The sequence below is a fragment of the Heterocephalus glaber genome, unplaced genomic scaffold (assembly GCF_053883595.1).
Source record: "Heterocephalus glaber isolate CG9 unplaced genomic scaffold, H.glaber_assembly_v1.0 deba00001600, whole genome shotgun sequence".
Classification (NCBI taxonomy): domain Eukaryota; kingdom Metazoa; phylum Chordata; class Mammalia; order Rodentia; family Bathyergidae; genus Heterocephalus; species Heterocephalus glaber.
Window position 1 is genome coordinate 37,110,354 of NW_028258372.1, and position 8,447 is coordinate 37,118,800.

An 8,447-nucleotide genomic window follows, 5' to 3' on the forward strand; every position below is an offset into this window, starting at 1 on the left:
CTAGTTCCAGAATTTGCTTTATGCTATTTCCCGATCCCCAGCATTTAAGATCCTCTGTAATTCCAATGCAAATTTTGACCAGGATTCAAAATAGGAAAAAAAGTGTAAAAATATTCCTTCATTAAAACTGGCCTTCTCTTAGCAGATTCTTTGTTGAGAGGTGATGAATGATGACACATCAGTCCTCAATTACCAGCAGTTAATTATTTGTTACGAATGTGTGCACAGAGCTTGCTGGACTGTCTGATCCTGCAGTGGTGGTTTTGGCACTGTTCTAGTAAGCAGCAAGGCATGGCAGATGGTTTGATCTGGGGAGCAGTGGGCAGGAAGCTGTCAAGGGGACTCAGATGAAGGAGGGATTCGGACAGTAGCCAGAAGAACTTGGACTTCATGCTTCTATCCACAGGGAGATGCTGAAGATTTCTGAGCAAGGAGACATCAGAGAAGTAGTGAGATTATACTCTAAAAACAGTCTCTTGCTCGGAATTAGAAGGATATTGGGTGATAGGGTCCAGAACTAGAAAGGTCAATTCAAAGACTGCAGTATAATTCAGATTTGAGGTAGCAGAGTCCTGGGCTTCAATGGCACTATGAAAAACGTGACCATTTTGAAAGAAAAACAGCTGGAAGTTGTTGATTAAACAGGTATGGAGATTGGGGGCAAAGTGAATCAATGATGACACCATAGGTTGTTTTTTTTTTTTCTTCCCCTTCCCTTGCCCTTCCTTCACCCCCTCCACCCTTCCTTATTTGCAAAGACTTTGTTTCCGTGTTTTTCTTTTTCTCGTATTTTTTTCTCTTCTTTCCTTCCCCTACCCCTCCCACTTCCCCTTCACCTTTAGACCTTTTCTTCCTGTTACACAATATCAAATACATATATTTTAAATTACAATATCAAGATCTAGGAGACATTACCAAAGATTTTACAGAATTTAAAAGAATATGGAAAGCATATTTCAAAAATCTATTTTGAAATAAATTTGACAACTTCTAAGAAGTACCTTGGAAGACAAATTAATGAAACTAACTGTGGAGGAAATATAAAATTTGAATAGCACCTATTAAAGAAAGTAGATAGCTAGCTTGAAAACCTACCTATATGACAATAGCAGGCTCATATGCATTTTAACTGACAAATGATATCAAACATTTAAAGCAGAAAAAAGAAGGAACACTTCTCCCCTCATTTTAGGAAATCAACATTGTGCTAATCCTTAAACTGGATAAAGATAATAGAAGAAAAACATATGAACATAGATACAAATTTGTTTAACAAAACAAACTATTAGAAGTCAGATCTGGCAGTAGGTAGAAAGTGGTTTTGTTATAGGAATGGCAGTGTTGGTTCAGCATTGGAAGATCCACCCCCAAAAGTCATCATTTTAACAGAGGAAAGGAAGAAGCCATGTGATCCTGTCACTAGTTGGAGAAAAAGTATTGGACTAAATTTTACAGGTATTCATGGTAAAAGCTATCAGGAGACTAGAAGTAGAACAGAATCTTCTCAACAGATTAAAGACATGTACTCCATACTTCCAGTGAGAATGCCTTATATGAATGGAGAAGATACAATGCTTTCTCCTTAAGGTGGGGAACAAGGGCAGATATGCTTACTCTTTATCTGTCCATTAAACTTTGAAACCTAGGCCCAAACCAAAATAGTCTGGCAATAAAATGACACAAGTAGGATAGGATTGGCAAGGTAGAAGTAAAATCTTTATATGTAGATGAAATGATCATGTACAGAGAAAATACTAAGAAATCTCTAGGAGCCCCTAGAACTTGTATTTAAATTTGGCAAGATTGGAAAACACAAGGTATATATAAAAATTCAGGTCTGTGTATATTTGCTATAAATTAAGAATTGGATATTGAAATTTAAAAGTTATGTAGAAGTACAAAGGACCTAGAAAAGTTAAAAAAAACCAAACAAACAGTGTTGGAAGACGTTTAGTACCTAATTTTAAGACTTCTTCTAAAGCTACAGTAATCAAGGCAGTGTTGGTGTAAGGAAAGACATAGAGATCATTGGAATAAAACAGAGAATCTAGAAATAGAACCACACATATATGGTCCACTGAGTTTTGAAAGATTATTTAACATTAGCATTTTATAGAATATAAACTCAATTCAAGAGCTGAGGAAGAGTTAGTGTTTTCAGCAAATGGCACTAGAACACCTGGTATCCGTATATAAAAAAATTAACCTCAACACTTTATTTCCATACATAAAAATAACTTAAAGGGATCTATGAACCTAAATATGAAAACCTAAAAGTATAAAACTTTAAGAAGAAATTATAAGGGAAAATATTTATGAATTCAGGGTAGGGAAGAACTACCTAGTATACAAAAGACATGATGTATAAAAGAAAAAAATTGATAAATGAGCTTCTATCAAAATTTAGAACTCTAAATGACATCATTAAAATGAAAAGTAGTCCTTAAACAGACCATATTTACAATGCATATAACCTATGACCAGAATATATAAAGAACTCTTACAGCTCATTAATAGACAACCCAATTTAAAAGTGAACATAAGAAGATGATAAATGGCCAGTACAGCACAAGGAAAGGTGTGCAACTCTAGAATCACAAAAATACTAATCAGTACAATAACAAGATTGAATTATACACTCATCAGGGAGATGAAGTTAAAAGTTTTAAAAGCCTTTCATGACTTTTTCTTTTTTGTTGGCTTCTCCCCCTTTGTGTTTAATTTGTCATGCCCAGTGGATTCATTCTGCTGGGTTTCCTGGGGTTGTGATCCTCATTGTCTTTTCCTAGGGTATTGGCTAAAATGTTTTGGAGTGCTGGTTTGATATTCATGAAGTTCCTGAGGTGCTCTTTATCATGAAAGTATCTTATTTCTCCATCAATTTTGAAAGATAGTTTTGCAGGGTACATCAATCTGGGTTGGAGGCTGTTTTCCTTTAAGGCTTGAAATACATCACTCCAAGCTCTTCTTGCCTTGAGGGTTTGCATTGAGAAGTTTGCTGTGATTCTGATAGGCTTTCCTTTGTATGTGATTTGTTTCTTTTCTCTCACTGCTTGTAGAATTTTGTTCTTCTGTTGGATTTCTGGAATCCTAACTATTATATGCCTATATGTAGATTTTTTTGATCAAGGCTAGCTGGAGTCCTATATGCCTCACTTATCTGTATGTCAAGTTCTTTTCCCCTCCTTGGGAAGTTTTCTGCCATCACTCCTGTGAAGAGTTTTTTTTATGTCATCTGCACTCTCTCCTGTTTCTTCATTGACTCCAATCAATCTTATGTTATTCTTCTTCGCATCGTCTAGCAGCTGCTGGATTGATTTCTTGTGTTCCCTTACAATTTTAAAGCAATTTTTCTTTTCCTCCTCATTAATTGCAATCTTTTCTTCTATATCTGAAATTCTATCCTCACATTGGTTCATTCTGCTGGGCAGACTTTCGATGGAGTTTTTAATCTCTTGGAAATCTGTTTGCATCTGTTTTATGGATTCCATTTGTTTCCTATGTTGGGATTCCATCATGTTCCTCAGACCCTCTATTTTTTTTTATCTGTGTCCTCTCTAGATTTACTAATCATGTCTTACACTATGAGCACAATCTTTGCTGTTATCTGAGTAATTATTTCTGATTTCATTTTTCCCAGAACCTCTTTTGTTGCCAGTTCAGAGAGTTCAGGTGGTTGAGTATCAGATTGTTCCATCTCATTTCCCTTTGGGGTTGCTATAGGTGATCCAGAAGTCTGTTTTTGAGGCTTGTTTACGTGTCTTCTCATTTCCACATGGTGGGGAGGATTGCTTCTGCCTGCCTGGCTCACCTTTTCTGCCCTCGGAGCTTGGGATGGCAGCGAGGGAGCTTCCTTCAATGTGCTGGGACCAGCTCAGCCTCTTGGCCCTAGAAGCTTGGGATGGTGGGGCGGGGGGAGCTTCCTTCCAGGTGCTGGGACTGGCTTAGCTTCTGCGCCCTAGGATGTTGGGATGGCGGTGGGGGAGCTTCCTCCCAGGTGCTGGGACTGGCTCAGGTTCTCTGCCCTAGGAGCTTGGGATTGTAGCAGGGGAGCTTCCTTCTGGGTGCTGGGACCAGCTCAGCTCCTCTGCCCTAGGAGCTTGGGATGGTGGCGGGGGAACTTCCTTCCGGGTGCTGGGACCAGCTCACCTTCCATGCTACAGTTTAAATCTCTGTCCTGGGGTTGTCCCAGAAATGGGTTACCACCAACACTTGTTTGCAGTGGCCAGGTGCTACTTTTTCATGGGTCAGCCCACCAAGGTGGCCTGGCTCCCACAGCACCCAGAGCGGCCCGCTGAAAACAACACTCAGTTTCTTCCACCGTTGAGGCCACAAGGAACCCTGGGACATCTGGTTGCTCCCGCATAGCACTCTGGGTTGCAAAATCAACACCATAGGTTTTGAGCATGACTGGGAGTGTGGTAGCACCACAGGCAGTGGGGAACTCAAATAGGAGGAATTAGACTTTCTGTAAGGAAGATGGTAAGTTTGACTTTGGATGTGCTGAATTTGAGCCAAAAAGTTCAGTGTTAAGTGGGAGATATACAGCTAGGACATGAATGAAAGGATGGGGATTGGACATTATACATACAAACAGAGCATCCTTGATCTGAAAACCCAACTTCTACAATGCTCCAGAATCTGAAATGTTTTGAGCACTGACATGACATCACAAGTGAAAAATTCCCTAGCTGATCTCATGTTGATGACCTGCAGTCAAAATGCAAGTGGACTAAAAATACTAACCCTAAAGATAGGAAATGAAGAAGTCAAACTGTCATTATTTGCAGATGACATGATACTCTATATAGAAGACCCCAAGGACTCCACCAAAAGTCTTCTAGACTTAATAACCAAATTCAGTCAAGTAGCTGGTTACAAGGTCAACACACAAAAATCAATAGCTTTCCTCTACACAAATGACAGACTCACTGAGAGACAAATAGGGCAAATAATTCCTTTCACAATAGCATCCAAAAAACTGAAATACCTAGGAATCAACCTAACGAAAGAAATCAAAGACCTCTTCTCTGAAAACTATGACACTCTGAAAAGAGAGATTGAAGATGATATTAGAAAATGGACAGACATCCCCTGCTCCTGGGTAGGAAGGATTAATATAGTGAAAATGGCCATATTTCCAAAACTGCTATATAGATTTAATGCAATTCCAATTGAGATCCCAGCAGCATACTTCATGGACCTTGAGAAAACAATCCAAAAATTCATTTGGAACAAGAAGAGACCCAGAATAGCAAAAGCAATCCTAGGTAACAGAGACATGGCAGTGGGTATCAAAATCCCCAACCTGCAACTATACTACAAGGCTACTGTGATAAAAACAGCATGGTCCTGGCAAAGAAACAGACCTGAGGACCAGTGGAACAGATTAGAAGATGCAGAAACAATGCCAGACACACTCAGCCATCTCATCTTCAATAAAGGAGCCAAACACCCTCACTGGAGCAAAGATAGCCTCTTTAATAAATGGTACTGGAAAAATTGGGCTTTAACTTGCCAAAGATTAAAACTAGACCTGTATCTCTCACCATGCACTAAACTAAAATCAAAATGGATTAAAGATCTAAATATTAAAATAGAAACTCTGAACCAGTTGGAACAGAGGTTAGGTAGAACTCTTGAAGACATCAGTGTAGGAAAAAATTTTATGAACAAAACCACAGTTGCCCGTGAAGTAGCACAAACAATCAACAAGTGGGATCTCTTTTTATTAAAAGGCTTCTGCACAGCAAGAGAAACCACCAGCAGTGTGAAGAGACAACCCACAATGTGGGAAAAAATCTTCACCTGCTCTTCCTCAGACAAAGGTCTACTATCTCGAATCTATAAAGAACTTAAAAAGATCAGACCTCCCAAATTTAAAGACTCAATCCAAAAATGGGCACCTGAAATGAACAGGCATTTCTCAAAGAAGTAGAAATAGCAATTAAATACGTGAAAAAATGTTCAACATCACTGGTCATTCAAGAGATGCAAATGAAAACAATGCTGAGATTCCACCTCACTCCAGAAAGAATGGCTTCTATCATGAAATCAACAAATAACAAATGCTGGTGGGGACATGGGGAAAGAGGAACCCTGCTCCACTGCTGCTAGGAGTGTAGACTGGTGCAACCACTGTGGAAATCAGTATGGAGATACCTCAAAGAACTAGGACTGGAAGTCCCATTTGACCCCGCTGTTCCACTGCTGGGGATCTTCCCCAAAGAATTAAAAGAATCATACCACAGTGATATATGTGTGCCCATGTACATAGCAGCACAGTTTGTGATAGCTAAAACTTGGAAACAGCCGAAATGCCCATCAACTGGAGACTGGATAAAGAAAATGTGGTTTTTTAATAAAATGGAGTAATAGCCATCAAAAATGAGAAATTAGAGACATTTATAGCTAAGTGGATGCACATTGAGGAGATACTCTTAAGTGAAATAAATAGGACACATATGTATAAATACCGAATAGTTTCTCTGGTTTGAGAAACTGAAAGTGTAAATAAGGAGTAAATGTATAATAGGCAATGTGAAATAGGAAGAAAAGGGGCAAAGGGGAAGGAAGGGGGAGGGCTAGGGGAAAGGATAGAAAGGAATGGGATTAATATGAGAAAATGGAAAAATAGGAACAAAATCTTTGTAAATAGGGAGGGCTGGAGGGGTTGAAGGGAGGGCTGGGCAATGGTGAAAAATAAGAACCAAGAGAGACTATGTAAAGGTGCAAATTTCCAATGATGAATGTCATTATATTGTATACCTAAAATGTACCAATGATTAGAAAGAATAATCGATAATGCAAAATAGGAAGAAAAGGTCCAAAGCGGTAGGGATAGTGGGAGGGCCAGGGGAAAGGAAAGAAGGGAAAGGAAAAATGATGAGAAACGGAAAAAATGGAAATAAAGCCTTTGTAAATAGGGAAGAGTGGAGGGGGTGAAGGGAGGGCTAGGAATGGGGAAAAAATAAGAACCAAGATGCATTATGTAAAGGTACATTTCCCAATGAGAAATGTAAATGTGTTGTATACCTAAAATGTACCAATAAAAGAATTTAATAAAATAAAAAAAGTTAATTCAGTACCTTTGTCATATAATACACTTACTGGAAGAATAAAATAAATGGCAAGAGTATGTGATTTGTCATTTCAGCTGATTAAGATTTCAAACTGCATAATTTTCCATAAAAATCTGTTATTTAACTTTTATAATATAGTACATTGGTGTCCTTTCTTAGGAAGAACTGGCCCTTATTCAGGTCTTTCCTCTTTGTTTTGTACTGCATGTTCTTTCATCATTAAATAATGGCAGTAGGTGGTAGCTTTAAAAAAAAATACCTTCAATTCGGAAAAATGCAACACTGGGATCAATCTTTTTTTAAGTTTAATGTTATGGTCTATAAAATACATAACTGGGGGAACCACTGCATTTCAGTACCCCAGACAATAAAGGAGAAAAAATGGGAGAGTAAAAGTTATCAAGAGAAAGACTGCAAGGATTGAGAAGCAGAAGCTGAGTTGAGATTTAGAAGCAGGAAGAGCTACTAAGAGGAGCCTGAAGACTGTATAATGAGAAAGAAGGGGAAGGGAATGAAGAGCAGGCTTCTACTGCAATGGACCTCTCACAATGACCCTGTAACCCAGAGGCTCTTTCCCCGTAAGGCGTTGAGTTTCAGAAAGGGCAGCCATCAAATGCCAGTGCAAGGCAGTTTACAGTGCCAGCAGCGGCATGTGGCTATAAGGTAACAGGCAGCTGAAGACCAGTGGGCAGTGAGTAGAGAGGGAAGCACTAGCTAGACTGTCACAGGGTAAGCTGACCAGTGAGGCCACATTATGGCCTACTAATACATTTGTTTAAATACAGTCCCTTATAAGTGGTGATTCCCAAATTCATCTTATTTTCTAGCTATCCCATTTTTATTTATAAACAAATATAAGAAATGTCTCTGTTCTCTAGTAACTATTATCAACATTTTTAAGGAATTACTACACGCTAAGTGATATGCTAATGCCTTTGAGTTTAACCTGCAATGCACCTCTGCTACAGTACCTTGGGACTTTAGTAGATGCTCATGCTTAGTCTCCTAAAATGAACCTACTACCCGGCTCAACAGTTAGCAGACATACTAAACAGAGAGACCCAGAGTCCTGAGGGTCCAGCCACATTGGGGAATCTCTGACCCCTTTTGTTCCTTTAGATGAGGACAACATTAAGAAACTACCTACATGGGGACTATGGAGGTAAAAATTGTAGGCTAAATCTCTCCCACAATCCCTTGAGCAGGATGCTGACACTAGAAAATCTGTCAATATCTGTGTTACCTAAATTCCTCAAATAATTTGATGGCACCAGTTTTTAAAGAAGTGTACCAAAGCCAAGCACCTGTTCTTCCTTTCAATATTTAAAACTATTTCCTTTTCTTTTTGGTACCAGGGATCGAACT